Raw genomic sequence first — 18482 nt, 5'->3', positions numbered from 1 at the left:
TGCGGCAGGGAGGAGATTTGGGGGAAAATGATAGGGCGATGGAGGTGGTTGTCCCTCTTTATATGATGGGACATTTCGGGCATGTCCATGGACACGTGCTACCCCACGACCGCGGCCTTGCATGCGCCCATGTATACGCGGCCCCACTCGTCAGAGTTAACGGTCAAAGGCATTGACCCGACGACAACGTCCGTTATAACATGTTCTGAGGGTTTCGGCCAAGGGAGTGGGGAAAAGTGAGCAAAAGTTAACAGAGTATGGATGAATGAGTAGAGCTAAGGAACCAGGGCACAGAAATAAAAATCCCTTTTTGTTTTGCTCACATAAAAATGTATTTGGCAATGAAACTTTATAGACAAGCAGTATACATCCATAGGTTGAAGCCTAAAAAATATATTTTGAATTTTCCAAAACCAAGCTCCATGAAGCCCAGGAGCCCAACGCAATTCCCAAAAATTCATCCTGATATAAATCCTCTTTTTTTGCAGTGATCTTGGTATCTCTACTCCTATAAAAGACTCATTTGATGATGATGATGATGATGATGATGATGATGATGATGTGCCTTTCTTCTGTCATTTCTGACCATCAGATTTGCATCCAACGACTGTGAGATAAGTTTTAGCATTTTTGCAACAAGGCCCCACTTCTCTGCTCCAATTTGCAGAAAACCCCTTAGTACTAACCAACCATATCCCTTCCTCACCTCATCAAAGCAACCATGAGAAATATATTTTGAGTTATCGGTAACCACTTGTTTTGTGGTCTCTTCGGATGCAAAACAAGTGGTTAACGATATCTCTATAGGCGCACATGGAGCTTATGGACCTATAATCGGCGAGATTAGAGACAGAGCTGCGAGTTTCAACTGCAAGTTCATGTTTGAAGAAAGAGCGGCAAATTATAAAGCTCATAGTCTAGCTATATTTTCTCATTCTTTAAATCAGGGGAGACACTTGTGGTTGATCCAACCCACGATCCGTTTTGTATCCCGCTACATGCGGAAATTTGAGCAATAAAATCTAGCTTTATCCTAGAGAAAAATATAGTACTACTTGAGTGTTCTTCTTTCATGTTTGTGAACATGTATTATTCTACTGCAACGCGTTGCTAGTAAATTCAATAAAAGCATCTTCAATGGTTGTAAGATAGTTGTTGATAGAATTTGTCACATAGGATTTTTGATGATGTGTTATACAATAAATGAGGAAAGAGAGGAAGATTGTATATACATGAACCAACACTCATTGCACAAGCTTCAATGTAGAATGAGAGAGCACCCCATTTATTATCTCACATCTTATTGGGCAAATTAGATACAATTTATTGAAGTTGTTGTATGTTAAGGCGTTGGTTAATGACATGGTATAATTTACCAACGAGCTAACATATAAATTATTAAAGATGCCCTAACATAGTATTTCTTTAACATCGATACACATGGAATGGGAGTAGTAGTACCATTCAAACGGACGACAGGGAAGCATGCATACACTGCATGCCTAGGTTTTAACCCGAGTACGTACGAAATGTTCCATTTATCGCGATGGAAAAATAAGAAATGCTCGATAAAGGTGTCACCAGCGTCAGCGCGGCCGAGTGTCATTGGCTTGAACCGGAGGACAATCGCCATTAATGCCTTGGCCGCTCGGATGACAAGTGGACCGACACTGCTGACAAATGAGTACAGCTCCTCGCGAGGCGTGCCGGCCGTAATTCATTCCGAGAAGAAAGAAAGAAATCGTGCCACCCGTAGAAGGTGGACGGAGAAATCGTGCAATCAAACGCGTTTGCAGGGGGAGGGTGACGAGTGAGGGCAACGTGAAGAGCGGCGAGTGCCTCGTGGTACGCGCCACAGTGCGAAAGACGAGACGCATGCTGCAGGGCTGCATGGCCATGTGTTAGGCTGGTCATAGTGGGAGTAACATAGGTAGTAACATAGATGCCACATAAGCAAAATTGGTGATGTGGCAAGTAGTTAATGAGGAGAGAGACAAATAGAGTAACATAATATGTTACCATCACCTAGCGGTTCCCAATGCTAAATGAGTCTATGAAGTAATAAATGAAGTGATGCATGACACTACATATATGTTACTACCCACTATAAAGGTAGTAACATAGCCTAGTAACATATACATGTTACTAGTCTAAGTTACTCCCCACTATGACCAGCCTTATCCAGTCCGGCAGTCTTGTCTTGCTCTGATAGGCCGGGAAGCTCTGATAAGAGAGGTTGACGGCGTCACTGCTGGATGGGTCCCAGCGCCGACCATGCTGGCCCAGTAGCTCCTCCCGTGCCGGCCGGAGGCGCGGGCCACCACCTGCCGCGCTTCTCGAGGACGACTCCGCCCATCTCCATGTCTGCGCGTCCGTCGCCCGCAATCCGGAGCATGCCGAAATCACTGGCCGACTCGCGCACCATGCAAAGCTACAGACTAGACTCGCATCAATCTGGTTCTCAATGCGTAAGGCTGGTCATAGTGCATAGTAACTTAGACTAGTGTCATACATATGACATTAGTTTAAATTACTATTTTTATAGTGTAAAGTACTCCCTCCATTTCAAAATATAGTGCGCACGCGCTTTCCGAGGTTTAACTTTGATCATAAATTTAACCAACGAGACCAACTGTGGCGGGAGAAAAAATTATATAACTGAAAACTTCTTTCGAATACGAATTCACTGACATAATTTTTGCTCCCGCCGCAATCAGTTTTGTTAGTTAAATTTACGGTCAAAGTTAAAACACGTGGATAGAGAAAGCACTACATTGTGGAATGGAGGGAGTAACATACTACCTCCGTCCAGGTGTACTGGGCATCTTAGCGATTTTATAATTTCCAAATAAGTAAGACGCGAAGGAATTAAATCAGCCTCGTATCACTCCCGTGCCTCGTTCGCTTCACCCTTATGCACAAGTTTTCAATCTTATGGGCAATAACTCTGGTTGCATGCGTTTCGTGCTGCATGTTGATTGGTAAGGCGAAGAAATTGCAATCAATTAGCTCTACTTACAAGATTTTTAATGCTAATTATATTTAATATTACGGCCAATCCCATCATACCTAGATCATGGTGCAGCTCCTTAGGCGCCCAATACACCTGGACGGAGGGAGTAGTAGTGTCATAGGAGATTTCATTTAATAGCTTATAGACTCATCTTGTCTTGGGAAACGCTATGTTACAGTAACATATTATGTTACCATCTCTCATTAACTATTTGCCACATAAGCAAAAATTTCTCGAAATGCGCTATGTTACTATCTAAGTTACTCCCACTATGACTAGCCTAAGTCGAGCGCATGCAGACTTCCGGCACCAGACGCATATGCGGGCTTCTCGCACTACACGCACAACTGAGCTTTGCTACATCCACGTAAAAAGTCTCAAGTACTCCCTCCATTCCACAATGTAGTGCTTTCTCTATCTACGTGCTTCAACTTTGACCGTAAATTTAACTACCAAAATCGATTGCGGCGGGAGCAAAAATTATATCAGTGAATTTGTATTCGAAAAAAGTTTTTAATTATATAAGTTTTTCTCCCGCCGCGGTTGGTCTCGTTGGTTAAATTTATGGTCAAAGTTGGACCTCGGAAAGCGTGGGCGCATTATATTTTGGAATGGAGGGAGTAATAGCCTATGTAGATGTAGCATTTTTGCGCACAATTGCAGGGTAGCGAAAGACTCGCGTCGATTGATTAAGGCCTGAAACCTATCTAAAACTAGTAGAACGCCCGTGCGTTGCCACGGACTTTTGAAATATTTTTGTTGAGTTGTATAAACATAATGGATGTAAATTTTCACATATAGAGATAAGACAGTACGGGAATGTCGGTGCTTTGTCACGTGCTACGAAAATATTTTGCTAAAATTATGTAAACACAACGCATGTCAAATTTTACATGCAGAGACAAGATAGCACGGGCACAATCGGGATATTTGTTGAAGTCCAATTCACTTGCAATGTAAAATTGATAAAAGAGATAAATTAACAATGTATACATATAGAGCGATGATTCAATTAAAATTCTATTACAAATTAATATCTATTGTTCCTTGTTGTTGTGTTTACGCAATTCTCACACAATATTAGAAAATGGTGCTTTTAGCTTCATTCACACGATATTTAAGCAAGTATAATAAAAACTTCTTCCTGGGCCTACATTGGTCAGCTACATTTTAATCTTACTTTATATCATAATAAATATGCTGCTGTAATCATGGAGTAGTGCTTCTAGCATTGTTGAGAGTACTTACAGAAGTGACCATAATCCATAGTACCTGTGTTGCAACTGTTGCAAATCCCAACCCCAACCCGCGCTCATTCTCAACCCCCACTTTGATCACAAAGTCCACTGACTCGCATTCTAAGTGAGCCAGTTTTCGACACCGGCATGACGGTTAGCAAGGGACAAGGTGGGAAACCGCCTACAGATGTTATTCACTACACGCATATAGCAATTTTTTCTAAGTAGATAATGCTACCCGAACATGCACTCAATAAAAAGATAATGCTAGTCATCTTATATATATCATCAAAAAATTGCCTTCACCAAATTTGTACAAAAACAAAAGACAAAAACACCTTAACGTGAGATATGATTTTCTAATCCGGCGGCAGCGCCACTCCCTTGATAAATCACGAGCTTGTGCTCTAGATTTACATGCTTGATCATTCTCTTCCCCGTCGGCCTCTGCCTCCGCTCCCCAGCCTTGTTGCCCTCCTCCCCTGACCTCCTTGGCTTCAAGTAAGTCTCGTACAAAGTTTTGTCACTTTGTCTAGATTTTTGGCCCTAAATCATGGGCGTCCTCAGTACACGCACCTCTGAAAAATAGAGAGCATCCATATAAGCTTAAATGCTTGGCCAAGGTCGGCTTAAAAAACGGACTTCTTCCTTGGTTGTTGTAGAACTACATGGCCTGAGCTGCAGTTATTTTATATCTGCTATTTTGCATTGCCAGCATTCATGTGTCACCTCCAACCTGCATCAGCAAAATATGTAGGCCTCAGTAGTATACTGGACAACTCCAAACCTCATGGAATTGCATAATTTCCATACACCTGCATCGGGCTTGCCTATCAACTACTTAGGTAAGAGTTGAAACCGAGCTCAACCGGTAAGCAAAAAAAATTAAAAATCAGTTCAGGAAAAATGTTGCGCCCTTCTCGAGTCTCGACAGTATGCAAGAATCATGCCTAAACACTATGTGCAGACATGATGAGAGATGCCACCACATGTCACGGTTGTAAACCAGAAAACAGCTAGCCATTCCTATTATACAGATTTGCAAGTCTTAGGATGTGGTAAAATTCTAGGTAAGCAGGTTAGCACTGCCGTACTTGTCATTTGGATCAATACGGCTGTTATACATCTCTGACCTCCTCAGTCCATCAGTAAAAGAGCAAATCATGTAAGGCTTGATTCATATAAGTGTGCATGTGCAATGCACTTCTTGTCAGGAACAAAAAAATTGAATACACAAAGCTAATGTAGAGAAACCTGCAGAGAAAACCAGTACCAGGACATAGTAAAAGTAAACTCTGGAGGAAAATAAACGTGCATTGACCATATATGACTATAAACGACACAACTAAGAAAGCAGTTCCATGCTTTCATGTGACAAACTTCAATAATGCTTAGTAGTTTGTACAATATAATATAAGCAAATATGAAAATGAAATATGGTAAAATCACCCATCCATGGCAGTTTAAGCAAATTATGTAAGTTAACAAGGCAGAAGCAGAAACAGAGTTTTAGCATGTTACCTTTCAAATGACTGTAAGATATCTAACATCAAGGAGTGATCCCGAAAGTCATACTCATAGCAGCCAGAGAGGACATTAGCGACCTTCGTAGGTAAATTGTACAGGAACATCGGTTTCTATTTCTTCAGGACAACTGACTGATAAATCTCATCTGGTGATTTGGCACACCAAGTCTGAACGCCACTGAACATCTCAAGAATGCTCCAAGCGAAACCCCAATGAGTCAGTCTTGTAACTAATTGGGCCTCTGATGTTTGGTCGCCAATATATTTTATGCTTTCAGTAATCACTCTTGTTGTTAGATATTTGTGATGTGAGCAAAACCAATGTACTACATATATAAATTGAATTAATACAGTTTATTTTACAAAAGCACACAATACAGTAATTTAGGATATAGATCAGAGGTTTCTATAGAATCTAAGCATTTAAAAGGAACATATTTTCACTCATGCTGCCATAACAATTTGGCAATGAGAATCTTGTAAGAACTACATTTTCAGCGATACAATCGAGAAATTATCAATTCCTAAGACCCTAGCTAGAATCCAATAATAATTTATAACAAGGAGGGTCTAGCAAGAGCAAGATGGACACCATCAATGAAATTTCGTCAAGCCTGTGATGCACAGCAACCAACAATGGTGGAGGAAAGTGAGTTGTACCTGAATAGTGCCCGACCGAAGCGACTCAGTCTGAGATTTCGTAGCCACAACCATGGCAAGCATGCACGGCCTCACCATGAGCGAGAGAGGGCACCAAAGCCATTCTGGCTCAAATAGGATGAAGGTGTTAGTGCTAGGAGAAGCATATGCCCCCTGGCCGTTGCGTAGACAGCTCTCTACATGCAAATACAATACAAAAAATTGTTGGAATTGTCAGCTGAATAGCAAATTCAGTTAGAATTTCATGTGAACATAAAACCTCAATTTAATGAGATCAATAAATCTTATTTTTACAAAAATAATAAACACAAGCACTAGAACAATACTTGTACCTAAATAAAGTTTACAGATGCACATGAATAGATCCACACGAACAGAGCCAAACAAAGGGTCGAGTTAGTAACCTCACCATGATCCCGAGATAATTGCTATCCATATGGAGGCGACTCCATCATTGCTATGGAGTAGAACTACGGAACCACAGAACAACATCTCTCGTCATGGAAACCGGGGTGAGAAGAACACGTAGAGGAGCATCATGTCAGGTCACATAAGGCGCGATGTCAGGCACGCCGGCAACCAGCAATGCCATGGAGAAGAAACATAGCAGAACCAGCTGAGCGAGGATGTAGTGGATCAATGGGAAGGTCAACACAACAGCTTGGACCAATTGAATTGATGGCCATTAGATGGGCCGGTGAAAGAGAACTGGGTGGCGCTTGGCCAGGGTCTTTCTTTGCAATGTTCTTCTTCGGGATTGCACTCCGTTGCCACACTTCCCTGTGGTCTTCTCCATCCCGCCAGACACCCCCTGCTTCTTCTCACGCCGTCCCGCGGTCTCGTGTCACTCGATGGCCTCGCTGCTTGGTAGCTACTTCACTGTAACAATGGGAACCAATCTTGTTTCAAGACAAGATTCTGTCAGTGAAAACTACAAAACGCATGAATCATCATGAAAACGAATAGCAGTACATCATAACCAAGTGAAGAAATAAATAAGAAGTGAAAGGAACTTGCAGAAATCAATTTCATATGCGAGGATAATCTGCAAAATATGTTTGTCAAGACAAATCTAAAAACCAAACTGCTTGTGTGACTTTAATATGAATTAAATTGCTGAACCAAATATGTTTGTCAAGACAAATCTGAAAACCAAACTGCTTGTGTGACCTTAATACGAATCAAATTGCTGAACCTCGGTATAGTGGAAAAGATATTACTAACCTATAGAGTAAGACTTCCAATCCTACTGTTTGCTAGCAGCATAATAATGTGACTCCCAGCATACACCAACAATGCGAAAAAATTAGAGCTGGAAGGCATGAATTCCTAATACAAAGAACATGATGATGAAAAACTAATTCAAGCTGAACAGAATCAAATCCTACAGCTCATCCATCTTATGAGGAAAGGATTCCTGCTTCCAAAATGAAGATACCCTGCAAATAACATGGAAAATACAAGTGAGTTTGTACAACAAAGCTGATCCTATTGGAAAGTGCCTACTAATTCAGGATGAGCGGGTAAGAAAGCATCAGACTAATATGGTGCAGATTTTGATTGGCTATGGTACATGTAACTTTGAAATTGCCGTGAAGAAGCTAATATTCAAGGCACAAAATGAGATCTGAGATACAGTATAAATTGACAAGTAGATCTCAGTTTATCATCTGCTTTGAAATTAATTGGAATATAAAGAACTCTGCCACAAGGAACCGCACCCATAGCAGATCAGTCTGAATACAGGTAGCAACAAATCGAATTTGCATCACAACCTTTTCAGTTTCTAAACGGATAGAAGGGAGGAAAGAGCCGGGAAGTCTTACCAAGCAGGATTGGTGTCCGAGACGAAGTCATACTCGAGGGACAGGTAGTTGAGGTATCCGTCCATGTCGCCCACCACGCCGTCCTTCCGAAAGAACTCTGCCCCGCCGATCTTGCCCCCCTTCTCTCCCCTGCCACGCGCCAGGGGCGGCGGCGGTCGGGGCGTAGGTTTAATTTCGTAGGTTAACCATCGTAAATTTTTTTAGGACGATTTTCTGTCGATGAACCGTAGTGTTTCACAACTGACATCATAGAAGCATACCGATTTTTATTTCGTGGTTCAAGAGCGGAGGGGGGAATCGAAGGGATGCCGGAGGTGGGATCCAGGACGAAAGAAACCGTATCTGATGGGACGAAAATTGACCGGCGGAGACTACCAACTGCTCCATTAGGAGTAGAGATATCATAGATATGTCTTTTTTTTTAGTGCTATCCAATCTATTTAAGCTGGCAGGCCGCGCCGACCAAACCCTTCCTCCAGTCTTCTGTCCTCTGCGCACATCATCACTCACCAAGAAGTCCAAGTTCGCCAGGAACGTCTTGTTCTCGATGCAAGATGGTGCGGAGAAAGGTTATCGCCTCCTTATTCATGCTTATGTCTTGGGAGATTTGGAAAAAGCGTAATGCAAGGGTCTTTCGCAACACTGTCGCTACAACGATGATGGTCGTCGCGAAGATCAAAGAGGAGGCCCATCTTTGGGCTATGGCAAGTGCCATCCACTTAAGTATTGTAATGCCGCGAGAGTAGTTTTTTGTTCCCCGCTTTGCGGCTATTTGTCTAAAACCTTCTTCCTTAATTAATGAAAATGGCAAATATTTTGTCTTGATTAAAAAAAAAGATGGTGGATTCGGATGAGCTCCGGATCCTGGCATCATCGCACACAGTTTCCATGCCCATCATCCTCGATCGCTCCGTTAGTGCAGGAGGTCGTGCTTTCCTCCGCCGACGATGAGCAGAAGTAGTCGTCGTCCTTCCTTGACGAGGCGGCGCAGACCAGCACGGAGTTCCAGCGGATGATGGAGCTCACAATCGAGAGGTTGGGCCATGATTGTTGCTCGGCGGTACCCTAGCCGCCCTGCTGCCGCGTCACGGGTAGTCATGCTTACCCTCCGTGCAAACCGCGACATCGACATTCAAATTGGACGATTGTGTCAAGAAGGATCCCCGTCTCCACCACACAACCACAGTCACCAAATAGGAAGCCACATAAAAGATGAGGTGAAGGAGGAACTGCCCGCTGAATAAGGAGAAGGAGCCTGGCAATGCCGTAGCCAACACAGGCGGGTGCATCATCCACTACCTCGGATGCGATGAATACTCATCATCCTCACACACGTACATTACGGCGGCCAATAGGGTTGATACCGACTAGGCGCATCGGGATGCCGAAACGCGACTTGTGGGGCGGCGTTCGCCATGTCCGACGTCGCACCGGACTGGGTCATCACCGACTTGGACCTCGCGTTAGCCTGGGCCGAGGATCGGTCGAGGACCACGGCCAAAACATCCGCCGGTGCCGGCGCCGCCTCAGCGACTAGCTGGAAGGGCCACAATGACTCTGACAAGGACGATTCCGATGGCGAGGGAGGCAGCGGCGGAGCTATGTACAATGCTGAGGGGGGCCGTGGCCTCCCAGCCCAAATGAGATTTATTTTTTACCTGGTAGTAGTCTGCAAACAATACACATGCAGGTTTACTCCGTGCAGCTTTGGGAAAGACCCAGCATGCCATCCACATGCATGCAGCACATCCAAGCACATCTTTGCATCGTCAGTTCATCACACACGCACACAATTCAAGCTCGGCTGCTTCGCCTCTATTCTCCAGCCATGCTCGCGCACGTCTGCTTGTCTCTATCCACGAACTAGGCAACTAGCCGCCCTGCCGCCGCACTCCCTTGACCCCGACGCTGACGAGAAGCTCGCTCTGATCGGCACGCGTGGCGTGCGAACATCCCGGCGCCGAGGAGGGGGAACAAGGACGCGCCTAGGACCGTTGTCTTCGCCTCTTCGCCACTGGAGTAAATTGCACAGAAATACCACAATTGGAGCATTGGAAGTAGATTGATACCAAGTTTGGTAATTTTTACATGTCAGTACCAAGTCTGGGGCTATACGTTACAAAAAGGTCTAAATCGCGTATAAACGCGTATTGACAGTGTATCTGAGCGGCGGGGCCCGCCTGTCAGCTGCCGACGTGGCATTTTTTTTGCAGAAAACCCCCCGCACCTCCTTCGTCCTCACGCGCGGCGGCGCTCGATCTGGATCGAGGGGAGGAGAGCACGGCGGAGACCCCAGCGCTGGCCGACCGGCCGCATCACCGACGGCAAGAAGAGATCCCGTCGCGCTCATCCTCGAATGAGTCACCAGGGAGGACTCGCGAGCCCGAGCGCCTCGGCACGGCCGGAGCGGCTGCTCGACGGTGGGCTCACCAGCGGGACGCCGAGTGGCAAGGGAGCCGCGTCCCGTGGAGGACGGCATGCACGGGTATCCCGGCAGCAAGAAGGCGAGCGCGTGGCTGGCGGCGAGGATCTCCTCCTCGTCGGCCTCATCCCAGGGGGCGGACTCGAGGTAGTCGGCGCAGGCGGCGGCGGTGCGGGCGCAGCCGAGGTGCGCGGCGGCCTCGAGCAAGGCGAGCGCGCCGCTGAATCCGAAGCGGGAGACGGGGTCGGCGGCCTCAAGCAGGATCTGGCACGTCGGCCAGGCGTCGGAGAGGCGGTCGGCGAAGTAGCCGCTCCCGGCGGCGAGCACGCCGGAGTGGCAGTAGAGCCATTCGTCCCGGCCCGAGTCCGGCATCCGCAGTCGCACCACCACGTCGCTCGTCGCCCTGTCGCCGATCTTGGGCCGCGAGCAGAGGCCGCGGCGGCGCGACCAGGGGCAGCTCCGGCGCGAGCGGGGGCGGCGGTGATGCGAGAGGAGCTCGGGCTCGAGGGGATCCTCCCCTCGATCCAGACCGGGCACCGCCATGCGGGGGTTTTCTGCAAAAAAATGCCACGTCGGCAGCTGACAGGCGGGCCCCGCCGGTCAGATACACTGTCAATACGCGTTTATACGCGATTTAGACCTTTTTGTAACGTATAGCCCCAGACTTGGTACTGACATGTAAAAATTACCAAACCTGGTACCAATCTGCTTCCAATGCCCTAATTGTGGTACTTCTGTGCAATTTACTCTCGTCACTGGCCTGGCCCTCTATAGATTCTTGTCAAGCTCCGCCACTAGAGGGAAGCCATGCGTACGAGGTCACCGCCCGGTACCTCACATAGTTTAGTTTAGCATTTTTAATGTAGGTGTCCAATTTCGTTCGATTTGCATGTAATATATCGAGCTTCCTCAAATTTCGTTCGTTTTGTTCAATTTGAGTTAGAAATGTGGCAGACGTTTTGTGCAGATAGTTAGCTGGCCGGCCTTTTCATATCCGTGTTCAGGAATGCGTTCGACACGTCCACGGACGTTTAGTGTGTCGAATTTGATGTACGCATATCCGCAAAAAAAATGATGTACGTGGGAGATGCCTTTATCCTTGTGTGGATGGTCAGTAATCCATCTCTGTCGACAAGAAGTCATGGAGCTGATTAGCTTGCTTGGCTAGCTTGCACTTGCATAGAAAGGTATACGTTAAGCTATTCACGCTAGTTTATCGTACTTGTTTGCCATGTCGTTGTGATAGTGATATAATGTCATTTGCTTTAACTAGATAGGTACTTTGTTTTTTTAATCTGCATATAAGATTTGGTTAAAGTCAAACATTATAAAGCTTGACCCCGTTTGAGGTTTTTTCTGTGAGATAAAACCCTTTTCTTGCTTTTCTTTCGTTTTGCACATCTTCTGTGCCCATGATCACGTGATCCTTCATGTATTTCCTGTTGCTTTTTCCTAAATCAATGAAGCCGGCAAACCCGGATCTTTCAAAAAAAAAAAGCTTGACCAACTTTGTAGAAAAAAAAATCAACATCCATAATTTTAAAGCTATATGATATGAAAAACAATTTCATGATGCATCTAATAATATTAATTTCATATTGTAAATCTTGATCTATTTTTTCTATTAACTTAGTTAAAATTAATAAAATTTGACTTTGACCAAATCTTATATGTAGACTAAAAAGAAACGAAGGGAGTAACATTTATCAACGCTAGCTGGATGTTGTATTCTTTTGACAGTACTCCATTACTGTCATTGGCTCCACCTCAGGCTCATAGATCAATCTCCACAGAGCAACACTGAGAGGTGGTGATCAGAGACATGAAGTGAGCTTCTTAGGTAGTAGATGCAGCTAGCTAGCATAGCTACACAAATCTAATCAAGATAAAGATGGGACTATTTGGGTGAACAAATGGTCGTGCAGAACAGCATGCAGCAGAAGCAAGATTTGACAATTGAGTAGAACATGATAGATTGACCGATTTGGATAGACCGACATATGGATGCAGTCAGATCGTTGCCCCCAAAAGAATAGGATAGCTACGATATAGGGCGTGGGAGACAAGATCAGTGCACTATTTCTGTTTTTTGCACGAAACGACCGTCGTGTACTTACTCGTACCGCGTTATATGACCCCGTGTGATAAGATTGAGGCAATTGAAGTGGGCTTCCAGTCCCCAGTTCCGTCGCATTAGGTGATAAGTATGTTTGTCTCAAAAAGAAAAGTGATGAGTATGTTTTCTTCTTGCGGTAAAGGTGATAAGTATGTTTACCATCCCAAACTATACCAAGTGACTTTTTCCAGTAATTTAAACCCCTAACCTAATTAACCACCCGCTTGATTTGTTTTGTCTCAATGGAAAAGAGGTTTTTTTTAATCTAAGATATAAGAGCACTTCTATACAGCCGACATTTTTTAACAACATGCATAAAACTGCCATTTGTACTTGTGTTTCTAAGCCTGGTTGTAATGGGGAGTATCATATATTCCCTCTGTTTTTATTTACTCCGCATTTTAGCTTTGCTTAAAGTCAAATTTTGTAAACTTTGACAAAGTTTATAAACAAAAATAATAACATACTCCCTCCGTTCCGAAATAATTGTCGTTGGGGGCATCGTTCCGACCAGGTGAAACAGTGTGAAAGTACAATACTACCCTGATTTGAAATCGATCGGAAGGCGTCTTCCTCCGTCGCTCCTCCCCTTCGCCAGGCTTCTCCGCCGTCGCTGCTCCCTTTCGCCGGGCTCCTCCGTCGTCCGCATCTCTGGCGTCATTCCCCGCCGCGGTCCGCAGCTCCCTCGCGGGCCGGCTGCCCTTCACCGCCGTGGTCCGCAGCTCCCTCATCGGCCGCCCTTCCCCGCCGCGGTCCGCAGCTCCCTTGCCGACCGCCCTTCCCGCCGGCTGCCTGCTCAGCCACAACTTCGGATCCTTCGCTGCTGTTCACAGATCCTTCGACGGCCGCCTCCCCCCACTCCAATCAAGAGCTCGAGGTCAGGCGCTGCGCTGTCCACTTCTGTTGCTCCTCTCGTCTCTGCTCCTCTCCACTCCAATCAAGAGAATCTGCAATTGATCCAAAAAACAGGTCAATTGATGTCAATTTGATTAACTAAATCATCCAAAAACCAGAATGATAAGTCCATATGCTACTGTTGATCCCAAGACCGGAATGACAAGTCCAGGTGTTCCTCAATTGAGGAATTTGATTAACTAAATCATCCAAAAACCAGAATGATAAGGCCCCATGCTACTGTTGATCCCAATTTTGATGCATATCAATTGCTGTTTGAGTTGTCCATACTCAATTTGTATGTGTATATTTCTACTCATGCTTGTAATACTTCATTTAGTACAATTGTTCAGAGATCATTATGAACTTTAATATCAGTAACAGTACTCCAAGCAGTATTTTTCAGTAACAGTATTGTTCACAACAAGCAATATTGTTCAGAGATCATTTTCTTAAAGTATTGACATATTCCTTATTTCTTAAAGTTCACTCCAGCAGACAAAGAGAAGGAGAAGAGAGAAAAAATTCATTTATTTTTAAAAGTGCTGATGCAAGCAGCAGAGTACACAAAACCTTCATTAGAGTATAAAAAGTTTATGCAAGCATTAAAGGAATTGTTTCAGTTATTTTAATTAACTGGGGAAAGTTTCAGCTAATTTTATTAAAGGAAAAGGTTGAGTTAATTTTAATTAGAATAAAAGAAGAGAAGAGAATAGCAGAGCAAGCAATGCTACTGTTGCTGCACTTGCTGAAAAGAGAAGAGAAGTCAAGAGAAGGAGCGTACTCCTGCTGCAATTCATTTAATTTTAGTTAACTCAAAAGTTCATTTACTGAAAAAAAATCATTTAGTTTTAATTAAAGAACAAGTTTCAGTTAGTTAAAATTAACTGAAAAGGTTTCATTTAGATTTAATTAATACGAAATATTCATTTAGTTTTAACTACTGAAAACAGTGGATCATTGTTCAGAGAAGAGCAAGCAGGAGTACATTCAATTTGTCAAGACTTACTCGGTGAATCAACCAAAGAGAAATCATTTTTGTTTCAAAAGTTTCATTTGCTTGTGTGGAGTACTCCGTTTAAATGAAAGAGAAGAGAAAGAGAAGAGAAGAGAAAAAGAGAGCAAGAAGAGAGAAGAAGAGAAACTTTTAATTTTACTCCTACTCCTACTAATCCTATTAATCCTACTCCTAATCCTAATTTTAATTTTGCTCCTACCTACTCCTAATTTTAAGTACTCTACAGTAACAGAAAAGGTACTGAATTTTCTTAATTTGATCATACCACCATCTCAATGAATTAATGTTAATTAAAGGAGTACATTTTCTTAATTTTCAGTAGTACAAATTCCAGCAACATCATCAGTCCAAAACATTAAGCTATTAATTGAAATTTGTGTGCATAACTGAATTTAACTGAAATTACATCTATCTCTGAAATTAATACCAACTAGTCCTTTGGTCTAAGTGGTGGTAATTCTTGAGTAAGTACATTCATTATTCTGCTGATGAAGAGCTATATTTGCAATGGATGGCGGTTGATAACCCACAAGTATAGGGGATCGCAACAGTTTTCGATAAGTAAGAATGTCGAAGCCAACGAGGAGCTAAAGGCAAAACAAATATTTCCTCAAGTTCTATCGACCTCCGATACAACTCTACGCACGCTTGACGTTCGCTTTACCTAGAACGAGTATGAAACTAGAAATACTTTATAGGTGTTGTTGAATAGGTTTGCAAGATAATAAAGATTACGTAAATAAAAAGTAGGGGCTATTTAGATAAAGACACAACTAAGTTAGGTTTAGTAGAGAGCTTGTTGTTACGAGAAAGTTATTTGTCCCTAGGCAATCGATAACTAGACCAATAATCATTATTGCAATTTTATATGAGGGAGAGGCATAAGCTAACATACTTTCTCTATTTGGATCATATGCACTTATGATTGGAACTCTAGCAAGCATCCGCAACTACTAAAGATCATTAAGGTAAAACCCAACCATAGCATTAAAGCATCAAATCCTTTTTATCCCATACGCAACAACCCCCTTACTCGGGTTTGTGTTTAAGTCACTCACGCAACCCACTATAAGTCATGAACGTATTGCAACACCCTACATCGGGGATCCTTCACGCTTGCGCGACACGGAGAGCACCATAGGACAACACCAATAATAAAACATGCAACTGAAACCAACCTTGATCATCAAATAACTCATAGGACAAAACGGATCTACTCAAACATCATAGGATAGCCATACATCATTGGGAAATAATATATAGCATTGAGCACCATGTTTAAGTAGATTACATCGGGTAAGAGAGAGGTTACACCGCTGCATAGAGGGGGGAGAGTTGGTGATGATGGCGGTGAAGTTGTTGGTGAAGATTATGGTGATGACGATGGCCCCCGGTGGCACTCCGGTGCCACCGGAAGCGAAGGGGAGAGATCCCCCTCCTTCTTCTTCCTTGACCTCCTCCCTAGATGGGAGAAGGGTTTCCCCTCTGGTTCATGACCTCCATGGCGTGGGAGGGGCGAGAGCCCCTCTGAGATTGGATATGTCTCTCTGTCTCTCTCTGTTTCTGTGTTTTTAGATTCTATCCTTTCACCATTTCTTATATTTCCGGAGATCCTTAACTCTGATTGGGTTGAAATTTTAACACGATCTCTATTCGGATATTAGCTTTCTTGCGCGAAAGAAGGGCATCAACCGCCTTACGGGGTGGACACGAGGGTCAGGGGCGCGCCCCCCTGCCTCATGGCCCCCTCGGGCATCGTCTCACGTGGATTTTTCTTCCCAAAAACCATATATATTCCAAAAAAATATCCGTCAGTTTTTATCCCGTTTGGACTCCGTTTGATATGGATATTCTGCGAAACAAAAAACATGCAACAAACAGGAACTGGCACTGGGCACTGGATCAATTTGTTAGTCCCAAAAATAGTATAAAAAGTTGCCAAAAGTATATGAAAGTTGTAGAATATTGGCATGGAACAATCAAAACTTATAGATACGACGGAGACGTATCAGCATCCCCAAGCTTAATTCCTGCTCGTCCTCGAGTAGGTAAATGATAAAAAATATAATTTTTATGTGGAATGCTACCTAGAATAATATTGATCACATATCTAATCATGGCATGAATATTAAGACACTAGTGATTCAAAGCAATAGTCTATCATTTGACATAAAAACAATAATACTTCAAGCCTACTAATAAAGCAATCATGTCTTTTCAAAATAACATGGCCAAAGAAAGTTATCCCTACAAAATCATATAGTCTGGCTATGCTCCATCTTCACCACACAAAATATTCACATCATGCACAACCCCGATGACAAGCCAAGCAATTGTTTCATACTTTTGACATTCTCAAACCTTTTCAACTTTCACGCAATACATGAGCGTGAGCCATGGACATAGCACTATAGGTGGAATAGAATGGTGGTTGTGGAGAAGACAAAAAGGAGAAGATAATCTCACATGAACTAGGCGTATCAACGGGCTATGGAGATGCCCATCAATAGATATCAATGTGAGTGAGTAGGGATTGCCATGCAACGGATGCACTAGAGCTATAAGTGTATGAAAGCTCAAACTGAAACTAAGGGGGTGTGCATCCAACTTGCTTGCTCATGAAGACCTCAGGCATTTGAGGAAGCCCATCATCGGAATATACAAGCCAAGTTCTATAATGAAAATTTCCACTAGTATATAAAAGTGATAACTCAAGAGACTCTCTATATGAAGAACATGGTGCTACTTTGAAGCACAAGTGTGGAAAAAGGATAGTAACATTGCCCCTTCTTTCTTTTTCTCTCATTTTTTTTTAAATTGGGCCTTCTCTTTTTTTGGCCTTTCTTTTTTTATTTTTTTTTATTTTTTCGTCCGGAGTCTCATCCCGACTTGTGGGGGAATCATAGTCTCCATCATCCTTTCCTCACTGGGGCAATGCTCTAAAAAATGATGAACATCACACTTTTATTTACTTACAACTCGATATTACAACTCGATACTAGAACAAAGATATGACTCTATATGAATGCCTCCGACGGTGTACCGGGATGTGCAACGATCTAGCGTAGCAATGACATAAAAAAAACAAGCCATGAAAACATCATGCTAGCTATATTACGATCATGCAAAGCAATATGACAATGAATGCTCAAGTCATGTATATGATAATGATGGAAGTTGCATGGCAATATATCTTAGAATGGCTATGGAAATGCCATGATAGATAGGTATGATGGCTGTTTTGAGGAAGGTATATGGTGGGTTTATGGTACCTGCGAAAGTTGTGCGGTACTAGAGAGGTTAGCAATGGTGGAAGGGTGAGAGTGCGTATAATCCATGGACTCAACATTAGTCATAAAGAACTCACTTACTTATTGCAAAAGTCTACTAGCTATCGAAACAAAGTACTACGCGCATGCTTCTAGGGGGATAGATTGGTAAGAAAAGACCATCGCTCGTCCCCGACCGCCACTCATAAGGAAGATAATCAATAAATAAATCATGCTCCGACTTCGTTACATAACGGTTCACCATACGTGCATGCTACGGGAATCACAAATCTCAACACAAGTATTTCTACTAATCCACAACTACCCATTAGCATGACTCTAATATCACCATCTTTATATCGCAAAACTATTGCAAGGAATCAAACATATCATATTCAGTAATCTACAAGTTTTATGTAGGATTTTATGACTAACCATGTGAATGACCAGTTCCTGTCATCTCTCTAAATAGATATAAGTGAAGCAAGAGAGTTTAATTC

General features: G+C 43.3%; 1 long non-coding RNA gene across 8 annotated transcripts; it reads right to left on the bottom strand.

The window, feature by feature from the left end:
- Positions 1-4486: 4486 nt before the first annotated feature.
- On the bottom strand, positions 4487-8557 carry LOC123102983 (uncharacterized). Of its 8 annotated transcripts, XR_006449556.1 has the most exons (6): positions 8264-8554; positions 6847-7876; positions 6438-6613; positions 5773-6103; positions 5346-5505; positions 4487-4987 (listed from the first exon to the last, which is right to left on the bottom strand). It is a non-coding gene; the product is annotated as an uncharacterized lncRNA (long non-coding RNA). The 8 variants fall into 8 exon arrangements; XR_006449554.1 differs by having other exon boundaries at positions 4487-4829; positions 4894-6103; positions 8264-8557; XR_006449555.1 differs by having other exon boundaries at positions 4487-4829; positions 4920-6103; positions 8264-8557.
- Between the last annotated feature and the right edge of the window lie 9925 nt (positions 8558-18482).

This window comes from Triticum aestivum, chromosome 5A (genome assembly GCF_018294505.1).
Source record: "Triticum aestivum cultivar Chinese Spring chromosome 5A, IWGSC CS RefSeq v2.1, whole genome shotgun sequence".
Taxonomy (NCBI): Eukaryota; Viridiplantae; Streptophyta; class Magnoliopsida; order Poales; family Poaceae; genus Triticum; species Triticum aestivum.
This window is presented reverse-complemented; position numbering and strand designations above follow the sequence as displayed.